A 17878-nucleotide genomic window follows, 5' to 3' on the forward strand; every position below is an offset into this window, starting at 1 on the left:
CAGAGAGGCTGGTCAGGGATGGTTCTGCAGAGCACTTAGCACATTCTGAGTGCTCTGTAAATGTTGAGGCTATGAGGTAATCTTCAGAAGATGTCTCCTCAGAGGAAGGTGCTATGCAAATACTAGTATTGTTATTCTTTTAGCACAAATATGTAATTGACTTTCTGTTAAACATTGCAGCAAGTTAAATTAATTCGGTATGATTACAGTCATTAAACAAATGCCTGGTAATGACTGCCTTCTTATTTTAGCAATTCCTCAGACCACTGGGGTAATACCATACAAGACTTTTGCTCCATTGTCAGATTAATTGGGTTGTACAACCTGCGTTTCACGATAGAGCGTGCACACTGCCTTACAGCAACCGGACCATGATTTAAGCCTAGTGCTGAACTAATTTACCTTCCAGTTTTCCCTATTGCTCTTGCCATTCCGTTAGGTACAATTGACTAGTTCATTACAGCATACAAGTAGCTTAAGGCCATTTCTACCTGTTAAAAAAGAAGTGTGCTTTTCAAACCAAAATGTGGGCAGGAATTCTCCCACAATCATTCTCGCAACGTTGAAACCAGCCAAAGCGAGAGGGACAGTGATGGCTTTAACCTGTGCTCGCGTGGGGGTGGTCACCCTAAGAATTACCTGCCATCTTAGCAAGCAGGACAGAAACAGTTAAGTCCTAAAGGCTGTGAGTTAAAAACTCTGTCTGAGAGAAAAGCAACGTAAGATGTCCCTGCCAGGTGTGGATGGAGAAAGACTGCACTCTTTAAGCCTCTCTTTCCACTGAAGGTCATCTGTCTGGTGCCACCTTAGAAACTGGTCTGATTCTGCAGAGGACATTGAATGATAACACCCCGCAAGTCAGCTGACTGCTGTGTCAGAGCTGCTGCTTTCTGCATTATCGCAACTGCCAGCTCCAGCTCCTGCAGTTTCCCAGTCGCAATGCAGCAAAGCAGAGGCAGACAACTAGGCACAAAGCAACAGAGTTTTAAAGTTTTCTTCTCCTGCTACTACTTAGCGTGTCTTGCATGAGGAGTATTTACCTTTGTTTAGCCAGGAGCAGAGATGCAGCCTGAATGTACACGATGGCTTCTAACTTGGCAGCGCGAATTTTCAGCTGAGCAGGTACTGCTCGGAGACTTGTAACCAAACTGCTTCTGATGGAGCACGGCTGGTTTCCCACCATGTGTGTGAATAGTTTGGGGGCTTCTTATGCCACGCTGCTCTACCTGCAGGAATAAAGGCTAGGACAAAGGAGAGGATGCTTGCCATGGTTTGTCTGGCTGGGGCCTGTGCGAGCGACTCACCGCACTGATGCTGTGTGACTCCCCAGCTCACGTTTAAGGCTGGTCACGGGGCTGGCGCAGATCCCCACTCCTCAGTTAGAGCACGGTTTAAAGGAGAAACCAGACTCCCTGATCTAAATCTTTCCCAGTCCTCTCTGGATGCGGGACAGCTGTCGACTAGCAGTGACACAACCAGCCATCAAGTGGAGAATCCTTGCGACTGCAGTCTGTGTGCAGGTGGAGCCCGGGAGAATGACAGTCTAATTTCGGTCATCCAATGGCTTTTTCTGATTTTCCTAAATAATCGTGCTCGCTAAGTATACAGTTGTCTGGATTAGCCTGCCTGCCATGCAGTCCTCATCAACTCTGGCTGGAAATCAGGGTGCCAGGCAAGCCGCCTTTAGCTCTGGCTTCTTTCTGCGTGATGCTATGCAGCTAGGATGGGTCACGCTGACAACAAAGAAGGAAGCAGAAAGCATCACTTTCTCTTCTCTTGTGATGTTAGCGGAACATAACTCTTCTTCGCAGTGATGCCCTCCTCTCTCTCTCTCTCTCTCTCTCTGTGTGTGTGTGTGTGTGTGTGTGTGTGTGTGTGTGTGTATGCGTGTTTTAATTCATCTAATCGAAGAGCCTAGCAAACATCATCATGGACGTGGTTTTTAATGATTTGGAAAAAGCAAAAAAAAGACAGCCTGTGGAGACAGCGATTCGAAACAGCGGCACATTTAGGTTATTGCCAATTTGAAATACTTGGTTTGTGAAGCTGAGCCCTAAGGGACAAGCTCGGTAACTGAGGAAGAGATCGTAGATAAAGAAATAAAAATGACAAGCGTAATGGAGGGTCTGCGAAGGGACTGTCAGAGCATCAGTTCATGGATGGCAATTTCGCCAGGCTGAGATTGAATAATTCATAGATTGAAATTACCCTGCTTTCACCTTTCCATTTAAACCGGCATGATCTGAATCTCTAATAAATTTTCAAGATAAAGTAAAATGCCAATTTGAATCTGAAGAGCTTTTAAAACCAGATGCTGCATCCCTGCATCTTTCGGTATCTTTCACAATTATCCTATGAGAACAGCACTTCATCACGAAGCACCATTACCAGGGAAAATTACTGTGATTACAATAGCAACAATAGAATACCATCAAATGATCTCTAATTTACCTAATTTGCTAAGACTGACTGTGTGGTTTTGATATCCATTGTATGTCACCATGCCCGGCACCCGTGAAGCTATCTCGCGCTGGAACAAAAGTGGCATCGTGTGTGTGTGTGTGTGCGCGTGTGTGTGTGTGTGCACGCACATCCTGCTACCTTAACTGTGAAAGCCTGGCAAAGAATATTCTCCTAGGTTACCATATTTCTTTCCTTTGGTTCACATTTTTGCTTTTTTCCAATGCCTCTACCCCAAACGTGTTTGGGGAAATGGAGAGCCTGTCATGGATGACTGTTTTTTGATACAGAAGAGCATTGATTTGTTAATTTATATACCCACTTTACTTTAATGTCTACAAGCATGTGTTTACTAAAAGGGAGGTAGGATGCTGTTCTGGGAGAGTAGTTTTAAAATGCAGCCGAGATGTAGCATACGTGTTTGTTTCTTCCTTGAAACGCCTGTCTGTCTCTTTCAGGTTAGAAATCCTTTCCGGGAACTTTAGTCCTGGTGTGATGTGTCAGAAGCCTCTCAGATTGCAAAGAAGCTCGGGAGAGACAATCAGTAATAACTCTATACAGCTTTTATTAAAAGCTTGCATGTTCAATTCAGTGATTAAATGAAGCTTCGGTACAACTTTGGCTATGTTTATGCCTGCTCACTCTGGAGTAAAAGTCTGTACTAAAGAGAACTTTTTGGGACAGGCTGCACGGTTCATCTCAGGGTAATTGTGCCATCCTGAGAAGGTGGCATGGATCATAAATCCTCCCTGGAGAACAGACTGTAATCATTAATAGGCACAATGGCTTCTGGAATTTTACTTTCAATAGTATGAAGGTAGTATGTGGGTTTCTGCTAGTCAAGTGATTTAAGTGTGGTTATCTAAGGTAGGGCTTCGGAGGTACGACAACCATCTGGGAGGAAGGTAGGTTTGAAACACACCTTTCTAACGTTCTGGGGTTTTTGCATGAGATCCTTAACTCTGATACGTTCCTCAATCCATTATCACAGCTTTACCCCTTCCCTTATCCTGTGACCCAACAAATACCGTTGTCAGAGCAGGTAAGTTGTGTTTCTCATCATTTGTATAATTGAATATGTTTTTCATTGTGGGCTTTCAGCAAGAACATGCTTTTTTATGTTATCTTTTCTTTCTGCTTATTGTTACTTTATGCTTATTGTTATTCTCACTACCCTTGAGATAACTCACAACTTTTTCCCCTTGTGTTTTTCTAAGTACAAATGAAAACATGGTATTTTTAAAAGTGATTTAAATATAGTTTTTGTTCCCTTTATCTAACTAAATACACTCAAGGTTTTAATGCTTTTCAAAAAGAAGGGGAAAACAGTTTTACTTAGGGAATAATTTGTTTAAAAATAGCAAGCAATTCAGTAGATATCAAGTGTGTTGCTATATTGTTTTCTTTAGATAGCTCACATTTCTAATACTGAACCCATTATTCTTATCTTTCAAGAAAGAGTGACTTAGTGACAAAGGACTTTTCAAAAGCCCACACTGCCTACGTGCTAATGTGTTTTTATTATTATTATTAAAACATAGTCTGGATATTCGGCAAAGGTTTTTAATTTCTAGCATTTTAAAGCTGTTCAGTAGTTGAAGTTTGAACAGAGTCATCATTGTTTGAGCAGATCGGTTTACATGTCTGATGTTTGATACAGGAATCCTAAGATCATCTAAGAATACTTTCAGATCAGACTTTTGTCACTTTCTTGGGTCTCATTAGAAACTAATTATATTCACTTGATAAAAATGGGTAATTTGAAGCTCATTGTTTGATCATTCAGGTATTTATAGTTTATAGTCTTGGAAAATGTCTTGTTTCTTTAGGAATGCAAGTGCCAGACTATTAGTCTTTTACATAACATACAAGCAAGAGTTTACTATTGCATGTTAGTGCCTGATATTGAAATCCGCTTGTTTTGCCATAAAAAAGATAAGATCCATTATATAGAGCTGCTAACTTTAAAAATCCTAACTCCATTGTTTCTTTGAAATCAATTTTTCTTTTCAACTTTATTTAAGTAATTGAACATAAATAAACATAACACTTTAAAACACATTCATCAGGTAAGTTTCAATCCACTACTGGCAATGTTTTTGCTATTTATGGATATATCTTACTTATAATGCTCTGGATAAGCATAACATAGGTGAAAAAGACATAGAATCACTTTACATTCGCAGGTAATTTGAAAATAAAGAATCAACTATGAAAGTATATCAGCATGAGTTAATTTAGGTGAAATCTTAGGCAATCATGGGTTAACAGTATTTTGCAAGGTTTTTTGTTTTGTTTTGTTTTGTTTTTGGTGGGAATGAGAAACATAGGCAAAAAATTATCTCCTCCTCTTGACTTCTGAAAACTCTCAATTGCTCGAGAACATCAGCTGCAGTTACAAAGAGTGATTTAAAATTTAAACACACAGGAACGCATGCATAGAGTCCACACAAATGTGTTATGCTTTAAGATAGAATGAGTAACAGTGCCACCTAACAATTGCAGTCACTTCTGGATATTAGTGTATTTTCTATTTTACCTCATTGCTAGCAGGGAACAAAAATCTAAACTAAACTAAAATTCTTCATAGATAATATATTAACATTTCTTGGCTATTTATTAACTAGTTAACAAATGCTATAGTGAAAAAATGCATTTTTACATATAACCAAATGGGATATTCCTAGTTGACAGTCACAGTTGGATTTCTCTCATTAACATATTCCGCAAGAACAATAGCATAGTATATTTTCTCCTAAGTTTTAAGCGTAGTACTAAAACACGCCTTTACCAAGTACCAATATTTGTGTTACACTAGTCTGCCAAAGAGAAAAAGGCAGGCAAGACAAAAGAAATAGGTTAAGATAAAAGAAAGCACTCTGTATTCAGTGAGGCTTTTTATTTTTAATGGCGTAATCAAAAAAGATTGGTTATGTTGTGTCTGGGTGCCGTCTTTTAAAAGAACCTCTTCTCTCTGGTAAGATTTTTTCCCAACATTTTATTATACATTTTTGTGAACATACAAAAAAGCTAAAAAATTGTGAGCACCCATACACAAACCACCTCGACTCTATGAATAACAGTGTACTGTGCTTGTTTTGTCACATATCTATCAAACTACCCATCCCTCTATTCACCCATCACTCCATCTTATTGTTTTGATGCACTTATAAGTAAGTTGCAGACATCAGTACACTTCACTCCTCAGGATGTGCCTGCTGAAGTGTTTCACTATAATTCAACATTTGTTTACAGTGCTTACCTTTACGTAAGATTTCTATGTGCATGTTGATGACCTGATTTTGGAAAAATGCACTGTTGTATTTTATATGACATAAACTATCTCTTTAACATAATGAATAGCTGGATGTAAACTCTCATGATTCTATATTTTAACTTGGAAGGTAAATTTGAGGATTTGTCACAAGTCCTCATTTATGACAAAGGGAAACCACTATGGTAGATGTAAGTGGGCCTTCCCCATCTTCAGTTGCTATGTGTCCCCCATCTCAGCCTTCACCCACCATGCCCAGGGACCACTGGTAAGTCACCATCAATTTTGGGATGGAGGAGGTGTCAGGCATACAAAAGTAATTCCCAGAGTCTATTTTTGTTTTTGGACCACCTTTCCTTTCTCTCTCCTGCAGGTGCATGAGAAGTAACCCATTGGCCTCTTGACTAATCACCAGCTTTCCTTCTACTTGGATTCTTCTCTGCCTCTTTTCTTTCCTCCCCAACTCTTCCCACTTAGCTTTCTCTTTTCCACTTTCTCCCTACTCCTACCTTTTCTTCTCAGAAACAAAGGAACAAATCTCTTCATTTTTCAAGTCATTCTCCTGCACTCAATTTCATGGATGCAAAGATGAGGGATTTAAATAATCACAAGAACTCTTAAAGGGATTAGTTTCTCTTGGTCTTAATTAAAACATAAATGAGTTGAGAATTGTCCTCTCAAGACCGCTTCAGTAATTCATCTCTTGGATCCAGTCATGTGAATGAGATTTACTCATTCATCTTTTTTTTTTTTTTTTTTTGGAGATAGAGTCTCGCTCTGCCGCCAGGCTGGAGTGCAACGGCGCAATCTCGGCCCACTGCAACCTCTGCCTTCTGGGTTCAGGCGATCCTCCTGCCTCAGCCTCCCGAGTACTTGAGACTACAGGCACAAACCACCACGCCCAGCTAGTTTTTGTATTTTTAGTAGCGACAGAGTTTCACCATGTTGGCCAGGATGGTCTCGATCTCTTGACTTCGTGATCTGCCCGCCTCGGCCTCTCAAAGTGTTGGGATTACAGGCGTGAGCCTCCTCACCTTGCCCTACTCATTCATCTTTTAACTGAACCCTATACCAAGCTTCTCTAAGATTTGAGTTTGTTTAGCTCTGAAGAATGGGGACATTGGCTATGCTTCCAAAATCTGCTAAGTTTCATAGACTGCAACTTCCTGTCATTAGCCATGGTCCATGGCACTTCCATTCAGGACCATTACAAGACCTTATGCCCTTGGTCCTTGGCCCCCAGGGTGCAGACGTTTCCAAAGCCTTCTTCCCTAGGTTTTGGTCCACTTACACAAGGCAGTCACCTTCCAGGTGGCTCCTCTCTCAGGCCATTTTTCTTTATTCAGTTCACCATGCCTAAAGTTTTCATTGGATAGATAACAATGGGTCTAACCTTAGCTGGAATTCTACCAATTTGCCTATTTTTATTAAGTAGTAATTGGATATGACAGACTGGTTAAGAGTTTAGGCTCTGTAGTAAGACAAACCTGAATTGTAGTCTCAGTTTTGCAACTTAACTAGTAACATTATCCAGGCAAGTCATGGAATCAAATTTTAAGCTTCACTTCTTCAGAAGGTTGTTGTGAGTATTAGATGACACACACACACATACACACATATATATATATATGAATATATGGCCAAGTTTTGGAAAAGTGCACTATTTTGTGTGTTTGTATGTGTGTGTGTATATATATGTATATATACAGCACACTAATACATAACAAGTATATCTATATCTATATATATCACAGTTTCTAGCACCTGATTGGTACTTGTTATGTGTTAGTGTCATTATAATCATCATCATCATCATCATCATCTCAACAGAAGGTGCCATCACCCCAGAGCTCAGTTGGCTCTCCGTCAATTAGGGTCATCTCATAGATCCTAGCAGACTACTCTCTCTTTCTATGTCCAAATTTGCTGATCCTAATGGACCTCCCATTAAAGTTCACGTTTTTCAAGGTCTGCAAATATCCCTAGCTTTCAACTAATTGTGGGGCCCAATGAGTGACTACATTTGATAATTTTCTCAATTAGATTTCCAAATGAAAATTCAGGGGACAAAAAGTTAAAGAGATTTTGGAAGTACAGGGAAGTAGTATGGCTGGGACTGTCCAGGTGTTTTACACACAATAAATTATTGACGTGTAAATGTCATTTAGTCCAGCATAACATAATACAGAGGTCAATATGATGGAATCTGAAGCCAGACAGTCAATATTCTAATCCTGATTTTGTTGCTTAGTATCTGTGTGACCTTGGACGATTTTTTGACCCTTCTTTGTTTCTCAGTTTTCTTATACATATAAAGTAAGGATAATGAATGATACCTTTCCCATAGGGTAGTACTGAGGATTAACTTAATTAATATCTACAAAACACCTAGAAGAGTGTCTGGCACATAGTGGTGCTATGGAAGCATTTGTTAAATAACAAAGTAAAAATGAAAGATAGACAAAGTAATCTTTGAGTAAAGATTACTTGAGTAAAGTAATCCAGAGAGGTTATCAATTTGTTCTCAGTCACACAGCAAATTAGTAAAAGATCCACCATTCAGGCGGGGCTCAGTGGCTCAGGACTGTAATCCCAGAAGTTTGGAAGGCCAAGGTGGGCGGACTACCTGAGGTCGGGAGTTCAAGACCAGCCTGGCCAACATGGCGAAACCCCGTCTCTATTAAAAAATACCAAAAAACGGCCGGGCGCGGTGGCTCAAGCCTGTAATCCCAGCACTTTGGGAGGCCGAGGCGGGCGGATCACGAGGATAGGAGATCGAGACCATCCTGGCTAACACGGTGAAACCCCGTCTCTACTAAAAATACAAAAAGAAATTAGCCGGGCGTGGTGGCGGGCGCCTGTAGTCCCAGCTACTCCGGAGGCTGAGGCAGGAGAACGGCGTGAACCCGGGAGGCGGAGCTTGCAGTGAGCCGAGATCGCGCCACTGCACTCCAGTCTGGGCGACAGAGCGAGACTCCGTCTCAAAAAAAAAAAAAAAAAAAAAAAAAAAAAAAAACCAAAAAATTAGCTGGGTGTGGTGGCGTGTGCCTGTAATCCCAGCTACTCAGGAGGCTGAGCAGGGAGGATTGCTTGAACCCGGGAGGCAGAAGTTGCAGTGAGCCGAGATCACGCCACTGCACTCCAGCTGGGGTGACACAGTGAGACTCTTTCTCAGAAAAAAAAAAAAAAGACCCACGATTCAACACAGATATCCAAACATTAAGCCTATTACTGAAAATTACACATTGCTCAAGAGCTAATTTTGGCCAAAACAAAATACATATTTGTATCATTGATTATATCTCTAAAGGAGAAACAAAAAGTATTTAAAAAATACTACAGTACTGTTATCCTGATAAATATTTAAGTTTTTGTCTTATACCTTCTGTATTTTGTATTTTTCTTTCCACATTGTTATTTTATTCTCTTTTCAAGTTAATTTCTTATTCCCATCCAAAGTCTGTTGAGACAGGTCAGTACTTCATTTACATGAGGTAACTACTCCAAGAAAAGGACCAGTGCCACACACACACACGCACACGTGCACACACACACAAGCACCATTGTACTTACTGTGCCAGGGAGTATTATTACAAAAGTAATTCAAGTATATGAAGAAATCAGGAAAATTGGAAAAGTGTACGGAGGCCTAAAAAGGAAAATAAACCTCAATCATAGTCCCCCAACTCTTGAGACAAGCACTGATTGTCTATGACACAATATTGTGTGTATGTGTAAATAAATTCCGAGATTAGTCTTAAATTGCATACCCTGCTTTGCAACCTACTTTTAAAACATGAGAATATCAAGATCCTGTTTTCAAATCACTAAATTTTTTTTTTAATTGAGCTCTTTAGTTGCTGTATATTATTCCAGTGTATATCTTCTCAATAGGATATTTAAGGTTTTTCTAGATTTATCATGAATGTAATCAAAAGATATATTAAAAATTGAATGCAGCAGAATACATTGAGAATAAACTGTGCCTGCTTTCTAGGCTGTAGGTTCACTGTAAAACAACGGAAGTCTTTCTTTCCTTCCCTAGAGCCCATGTGGTGGGGCTTTGGGTTGCAGCAATCTGGGTTTCTCTTAGTCCTAGGGGCAAGTTAACAGTTCCTTGTTTTCAAAAGTGTGCTCAAGAAGGTGAGTCCACTGGAAGTCCAATATACTGGGGAGTCCTACCTAGACAGGAAAGGGCTGGGGGCTTTGAACTTCTAGAAGTAAAGGGCACAGTATTTCAAGACCGCAAAGAAGGCTGGATTCCTAAAAGGCTGGTGGTGGCATCCTGAAGCTAGCAGAACCCTGGAAGAGCAACTGTGGAGATGGTGGGAACTACCCTGCGTCCCTGTGGTTGATCCCCTCCCCTCCCCTCCCCTCCCCTCCCCTCCCCTCCCTTCCCCTCCCCTCCCCTCCCCTCCCCTCCCCTCTCCTCTCCTCTCCTTTCTTTCTCTTTCTCTCTCTCTCTCTTTCTTCTTCTTTTTTTTTAATAGACAGGGTCTCTCTCTTGCCCAGGCAGGAGTGCAGTGGTGCCATCACAGCCCACTACCGTCTCGAACTCCTGGGCACAAGCCAGCCTCTTCCCTCAGCTTCTTCAGTAGCTGGAACTACAGGCATGCACCACCACACCTGGCTAATTTTTAATATTTTTGTTGCCCAGGCTGGTCTCAAACTTCTGGCCTCAAGCTATCCTCCCATTTCAGCCTCCCAAATTTCTGGGATTACAGGCATGAGCTCTAGCACCCAGCCTTTGTGGCTGACTTCTACCTAAGGGTCATGACGTCATCAGTAGTGGTGTTGCCCATCACCATATGCGTGGAAGCCTCATTAGGGAAACTAGGAACCACCTCTCCTAAATTCCAGTATTGTACATGCCCAAGGATTCTCCACAATTCCAAAGGATGGATAAAAGAGGAAAACTAAAACTAAAAAAAAAAAAAAAAAAAAAAAAAGATTGAGCTTCCCACCAGTGCTGGCTGATGGTGATAAACCAGAATTGATTTGTTTAGAAAGGTTATATGGTATCCAAGCATCAGGAGGAATTCATGTCTGTTACCTAAATAACATTCTTCTTGAATGGGTAACTTAGTGTACCTGATTATTTACTTAAGGTGAGTTTATTTTAATTCCTGGAACTAAAGTGAACTAAAAAAGAGTCTGAATAGTTTAAGGCTTTTTGGTATATATTGCGTCTTATTTATAGGCTTTTGTATTTTTCAAATCCACTGATTGTTCTATTTATCCCTGACAAAAGGTTATTACAGAAAAGAGGAAAGCAAAATTAGCCAAGCTAATTGATCATTAAATATAATCAACCATTAAGTACAAATTTCCATTTATAATCTACCCCATTCCCGAAGACTTCAATTACTGGATTGCTTCACTGATAAGCCCAGGAGATAATCACTAAGTATTTAAACAAACAATATAAATTTCCACATGAGAAAGTGACATATACTTTATTAGTTAATGCAGGCTGCCAAGAAATTATCTAAAAGCCTAGAAACAGAGAGCACCAGAAGAAGAAGAAGTCAGTCTGATCAGGCTTCTCTAAACTTGCTTAACATCTTTTAGTTGCTTCTCAATAGTTTTAGGGCAAAACCCAACTCCTTGGCAAACTTTCTAGCTGTGTGACCTTGGGTAAGTTACTGGACTTCTCTGCGCTTCCATTTCCTCTTCTGTCAGCAGCAATAATAGGACACACTTCATGGGGCTGCTGGGAGAATTAAGGGAGTTAATACATGGAATGTACTAGAACAATACCTGGTACCCCTTGCACTATATACAAATCACGAGCACACAGCATGGCACCCAACATGTGCCTCCCGCCTGACTCTCCAGTGTCACACCTCCCTGGCCTCCTTAGCTTATGCCGCACTAGAATGAAATAAATACTTGCCATACTTTAAACTTCCCATACTCCCATTTTTTCCTGCCTTTGTACATGCTGCTTTTCTTTCTTTTTCTTTCTTTCTTTCTTTCTTTCTTTCTTTCTTTCTTTCTTTCTTTCTTTCTTTCTTTCTTTCTTTCTTTCTTTCTTACTTTCTTTCTTTCTTTCTTTCTTTCTTTCTTTCTTTCTTTCTTTCTTTCTTTCTTTCTTTCTTTCTTTTCTTTCTTTCTTTCTTTCTTTCTGTCAGAGTCTCTCTCTGTTACCTAGGCTGGAGTGAAGTGGTGCAATCTAGGCTCACTGCAACCCCCATCTCCTGGGTTCAAGTGATTCTTGTGCCTCAGTCTCCCAAGTAGCTGGGATTACAGGCGCCTGCCACCATGCCTGGTTAATGTTTTTATTTTATTTTATTTTATTTTATTTTATTTTATTTATTTTTTTTCAATAGAGACGAGGTTTCACCATGTTGGCCAGGCTGGTCTCAAACTCCTGACTTCAGGTGATCTGCCCGTCTCAGCCTCCCAAAGTGCTGGGATTACAGGCGTGAGCCACCGCGCCCACCAGTCCATGCTACTTTTCTGATTAGAATGACCTTTACCACCTTCTCTTCTTGGCAAATTCTCCTATTCTCTGACCAGAGAATGTTGTGTTGTTAGCCCTCTCCCTGCAAAACCCTTTGGTCCAAGCTGGGCACCACTCCTGGGTTCACTGATGAGATTTAGCTGAGTTTATTTTAATTGCCCATGACACTGCTGTCCCCCACCCCCAGGTGAGCTCCCTGAGGTCAGGGAACATGCCATATTTATTGCTGTATCCCCAGGGCTCAGCCCAGTGTGGCCCATCAGCGGTACTCAATAATCATTTACTGAATGACTATATGTGTCATAGGATAATTAAGGGGGAAACAGAACCTTTCAGATTTACAGAGAGTATTTCCAAGCATTTCTAGCCACATCTCACTTGATTATACGGAACACAAAAGCAGAGATTGTTACCAGTTTTCCAGATGTGGAAACGGTGGCTCAGGGAAGTGAAAGGCTTTGCCCAAGATGCTGTAACATGCAAGAGGCAGAGGTGGGACTGAAGCCTTGACACCCCTCCTGGCAGGGAGTCCTTTTTTTTTTTTTTTTTTTTTTTTTGCATTACCCAGCTCCGTCTTTGTAAACCAGTCTTTGGAAGACACTATGCGGCTTTTGACAAAGGGCTTATCTCTCCAAGTAGGAGTTACAAAGTTAGAGATGGCAGTGTAAAACCTGGAAACAAAGGAGCTGGTTGGAAACGGGCAGTAGGCTGGTGAGGGAAAGGAGGAAAGGAGACCAGGGCTTTGGAGAAGTTATTTGAGGAGGCAGAATATGGGCTTCCAGTGATGAGCCTTGCCCCTGGGATTCAGTACATGGGAGACGCACCACCCTTTTTTACAGAGGGCTTTAGACCAACAGAAGTATTCCTCATTTCCTTTCCTTTGTACCTGTGTCTTTATTTATTTTTGAGACAAGATCTTGCTCAGTTGCCCAGCCTGGAGTGCAGTGGTGTGATCTCAACTCACTGCAGCCTTGACCTCTCGAGCTCAAAAAATCCTCCTACCTCAGCCTCTAAAGTAGCTGGGACTATACGTACATGCCACCACACCTGGCTCGTTGTATTTTTTTGTGTGTAGAGATGGAGCTTCACCATGTTGGCCAGGCTGGTCTCGAACTCCTGAGCCCAAGTGATCTGCCTGCCTTGGCCTCCCAAAGTGCTGGGACTATATGCTTGAGCTACTGTGCCCAGCTGTGCCTGCCTCTTTAGACACATCAAAATCCATCTCTGTGATTTTTGCTTATGGCCATACAGAGGCAATTTGAGGTTCACCAACCACAAGGGAAGTAGCTGCCTGCCTTCATGAGGCTCTGATACACTATAAACCTTCCTTTCAGAACCTGTGATGGAGTCAAGTGTGTAGCCCCAGCTACTTGGGAGGTCGAGGGAGGAGGATCACTTGAGCTCAGGAGTTTGAGACCAGCTTGGGCAATGGGGTGAGATCCCATGTCTAAAAACGAAGAAGCTGTGATGGATATTCCACTAGACATCTTTCTTTGCTAAATCATCATATTTCGTTTTTAGAAGATTGGTGGAATAGAGAGGGCCCACTGTTGACCACAGTTGTGTTTACGTTCAAGAAGAATGAATGCTCTTCAGAATTTCATGCCCCAGATACCAGTGAGAAAGGGGCGGTGACAGAAGATGCTTCATTTCATTATCCTTCCTTGGAGACTCATAATTGAATAACCTTTTATTAAAAGTTTTATAAGGCCAGGTGTAGTGGCTCACGCCTGTAATGCCAGCACTTTGGGAGGCTGAGGCAGGAGGATCACCTGAGGTCAGGAGTTTGAGACCAGCCTGGCCGACATGGTGAAACCCCCATCTCTACTAAAAATACAAAAATTAGCCGGGCATGGTGGTGAGCTCCTGTAATCCCAGCTACTCGGGGGGCTGAGGCAGGAGAATTGTTCAAACTTGGGAGGCAGAGGTTGCAGTGAGCTGAGATCACACGACTGCACTCCAGCCTGGGTGACGAGCAAGACCCTAACTCTAGAAAAAAAAAAAGAAAAGTTTTGTAAAGTTGAGCTGAAGGGTTCTCCAACTCCACCTTGAATGTTCAGTCCCTTCTGCATTGCAAACTAGGATCATCGTGGTTTTTTTTTTTTTTTTTTTTTTTTTTTTTGAGTCAGAGTCTCGCTCTGTCGCCCAGGCTGGAGTGCAGTGGCGTGATCACGGCTCACTGCAAGGTCTGCCTCCCGGGTTCACGCCATTCTCCTGCCTCAGCCTTCTGAGTACCTGGGACTACAGGCACTGCCACCACGCCTGGCTAATTTTGTTTTCGTATTTTTAGCAGAGACGGTGTTTCACCGTGTTAGCCAAGATGGTCTCAATCTCCTGACCTCATGATCCGCCCGCCTTCGACCTCCCAAATATATTACTTTCCAATTGTCAAGCTGCTGTGACGTGTGTTATCTCATTTGTTTCTCACAACCCTGAACTTGGACTATACAGAGCTAAACCACTGAAAGCTGTCCTGATGGTGGGCAGGTAGATCAGACATACAGGGACTCCTGACTGTAGATGGGTGTTTATCCTCCCTTCTGTGAGGATATTCCTGCCAGGATGTGTTGAATTCCCAACCTGAGGCTAGTCCGCCGAGATGATTAACAGAAGCATGGATTAGCTATCCCTAGAACTAAAGTCTTCTAAAGTCATATTTTGAAGATGAGCAGTTGAGGAAGGAGAGGGACTGAGTGAATGAAATTTTATACCAGCCTCACTGAAAGGCAAGGTCCTCCTTTGAATTTTTGTACCAGGAGTGTCACCTGTTTTGGCAGAATAACCTTAAATGTTCGTGAAATGGGCCTGGCGTAGTGGCTCTTGCCTGTAATCCCAGCACTTTGGGGGGCTGAGGCGGGCGGATCACCTGAGATCAGGAGTTTGAGACCAACCTGGCCAACACAGTGAAACCCTGTCTCTACTAAAAATACAAAAAAAAACCCAAAACAAACAAACAAAAAAATTAGCCAGGCATGGTGGTGCGTGCCTGTAATCCCAGCTACTTGGGAGGCTGAGACAAGACAATCACTTGAACCTGGGAGGCAGAGGTTGCAGTAAGCTGAGATCGAGGCTCTGCTCTCCAGCCTGGGCGATAGAGTGAGACTCTGTCTCAAAAAAAAAAAAAAAGTTCGTGAATTGTAGTCTCAAAATGCTGGGCCTTTGTGATAAAGTCGGTTGACAGGAAGAAGCCAGCAGTGAGACACCGGGTAAGGCGCATGGAATATGGAGTGGAACAGAGCCGACAGTCAGCTCCCAGCTTTGCCACAGACTCGCTGTGTGCCCTGGAGAAGTTGTTTATTCTCCCTGGAGCTTCATTTAAAAAATTTTTTAAATGTAGCTAATCACAACTCCCTTGTAATATGGTGAGGGTTAGCAATAGCATGTATTTTCAACACAGAACACCAGCTCATAAGTAGATGCTCAATAAAAATCTGTTGAATGGAACTGGGTGTGGTGTCTCATACCTGTCATCCCAATACTTTGGGAGGCCAAGGAAGAAGACTTGCTTGAGGCCAGGTGTTTGAGACCAGCCTAGGGAACATGGTAAGAGCCCATCTCTAAAAAATTTAAAAGAAAAATAGCCGGGCTTCGTGGCAGGTACCTGTAGTTTCAGCTACTCAGGAGGCTGAGATGGGAGGATCGCTTCAACCCAAGAGTTTACAGTTACAGTGAGCTATGATTACACCACTACACTCCAGCCTGGGTGACAAAGGCTGCCTAAAAAAAAAAAAAAAAAAAAAAAATCTGTTGAATGGATGAAATGAATTAGGGATCACTTATGGTGCACTTCACATAGAGCCTGGTGCATGGTGAAAACAAGAGCTTTTACTTATCAAAACTCTACAGAGGCAATAGATGCTAATAGAGTTCCCTAAACGACTGTGGGAATGTAATAAAAATAAGTATGTGTGAGGGCCGGGCACGGTGGCTCACACCTGTAATCCCAGCACTTTGGGAGGCCAAGGCGGGCGGATCACGAGGTCAGGAGTTCGAGATTAGCCTGGCCAACAGGGTGAAACCCCGAGACTCCGTCTCAAAAAAAAAAAAAAAAAAGTATGTATGAAAGAGATCATTTGTTTGGCTATTGTGAAACCAATCTCAGTTCTCATTCTAGTTGCTAAAAAGTCTAAAAGGTAAGAAAGTCTCTTTTAGATCTTCTTTAAATGTGGTGAAGAAAAGTCTTTCTCTTGCTTTCTGGCTAACAAGTCCAGGCTGGCTGGACTCTTTGGTGGGTTTGTAAAGTTCAGGCCACTAGTATACCAAAATTGCACCACATTTGCAAACCTCATGTGAGTTCACAATGCGGCATTGTCTTTCCTCCCCTGCGGCATGAAGGATTGTCTGGAAAAGGTTAGCTGTTGCCATTAGGGAACCTGGTGTAGCCAAAACCGAGGTGAAGCAGAAAGAAACCATGGGCTCTCAACAGGTTTGCCAAGTGATTTGCAAGGGTATTTACTTAAAAAAAAAAGCAGAACACACAACCTTTTATGATATTATGGCTAGGGAAGTTTTGTGACTCTCCTGTAAAATGCTCCCATCATAGTCAAGTAATTGATCAATGTTTGGCTTTCTCCAAATGCATTTCAATAAACTAAACAAATCTTGATTTCCTGATGTTTTACTTAAACCTCATTTTTCGAGTACTTTATTTTTTCATGACATACTTGAAACCAATTTTGAATAAGAGAAACAGCATTATGCTTAGAACCACTAAACCAAAGTGCCTTTGGAAGTTTTCCAACAAAGTGGATAGAGGGGGAGAGGGGCTGAAGGATGGAGGCACGGCCATCTTGTATTTTTTGGTATTTCACAGTGCTTTGAGAGGTCAGGAACATATCGCTTTGAAGTAGTGAATCAAATGATTATAGATCTAATGAAATCGTCTGGTCAGTCTTTAGGATCTATGAAACTGAATGTCTAAATCTTCTAAAACCCATAACGGATCTTTCACAACTGGAAGCTCTTCAAAGATAGAGGCATCACTGTCTACACTGTCTGCCATAGTAGGCTGACCTCAGGGTTAAGAATTTTTTTCTTGTGTCCAACTGAAACTTCTCTTGTCTTCCAAATGAGATATGAAAAATAACTGATCCGTCTTCTTGTAGCAGACAAATAGACTGATGGGCCCAACATCCATTCCTAATTGCTTTTTTTCTTTCCTGCTTCTACTATAGAAACTGGGAAAGTGAAGTCCTCACTTTCCCAGGCTCCAGTGTAGCAGGAAGTGATGATGTGAGACCTCAGACTGATGTTCAGTGGATGACTACCTACTGGGAGGGGTAGCGAGGAAGGGCTCTGAATAAGCCTTTTGTTTTCCTGATGAAACAGGACCAATATGTCTGGCAATGCTGCTCTTCCTTTCCTCCTGTCTCAAATGCAGATGTGGCACCTGAAGCTACGGCAACATCTTGGAATCATGAAAGGCCAAGGGAATCAGATACATTGGCCTTCATCTTTCAGCTACTGAACCACTGCCAGCAACCAGTAACCTCCAACCTTCTAAGAAAAATCTACCCTTATTCCTTTAGGCCACTATCTGCTGGTTTTCTATTCTTTGCAGTTGACCTCGATCACATCTGAAGTACATCACCTAAAGATTTCATGTGGCTGGAGAGACATAAATCCATTCAACTTCCCAAGGCAGGCTATGTTCTCTCACTGTACGTTTACAAATTCCT

General features: G+C 41.9%; 1 long non-coding RNA gene across 3 annotated transcripts in view; it reads left to right on the forward strand.

Moving 5' to 3' along the window:
* Window positions 1-785: 785 nt before the first annotated feature.
* Window positions 786-17878, forward strand: part of LOC105482519 (uncharacterized) — a 39729-nt gene continuing 22636 nt past the window's right edge. For 2 of the 3 annotated variants that reach the window (XR_011624001.1, XR_011623999.1), the window contains exon 1: window positions 786-3502. This is a non-coding gene — a long non-coding RNA (uncharacterized lncRNA). The remainder of the gene's footprint in view (window positions 3503-17878) is intronic. The other variant, XR_011624000.1, reaches the window with a different exon arrangement.

This window comes from Macaca nemestrina, chromosome 5 (assembly GCF_043159975.1).
Source record: "Macaca nemestrina isolate mMacNem1 chromosome 5, mMacNem.hap1, whole genome shotgun sequence".
In the NCBI taxonomy this organism is placed as follows: domain Eukaryota; kingdom Metazoa; phylum Chordata; class Mammalia; order Primates; family Cercopithecidae; genus Macaca; species Macaca nemestrina.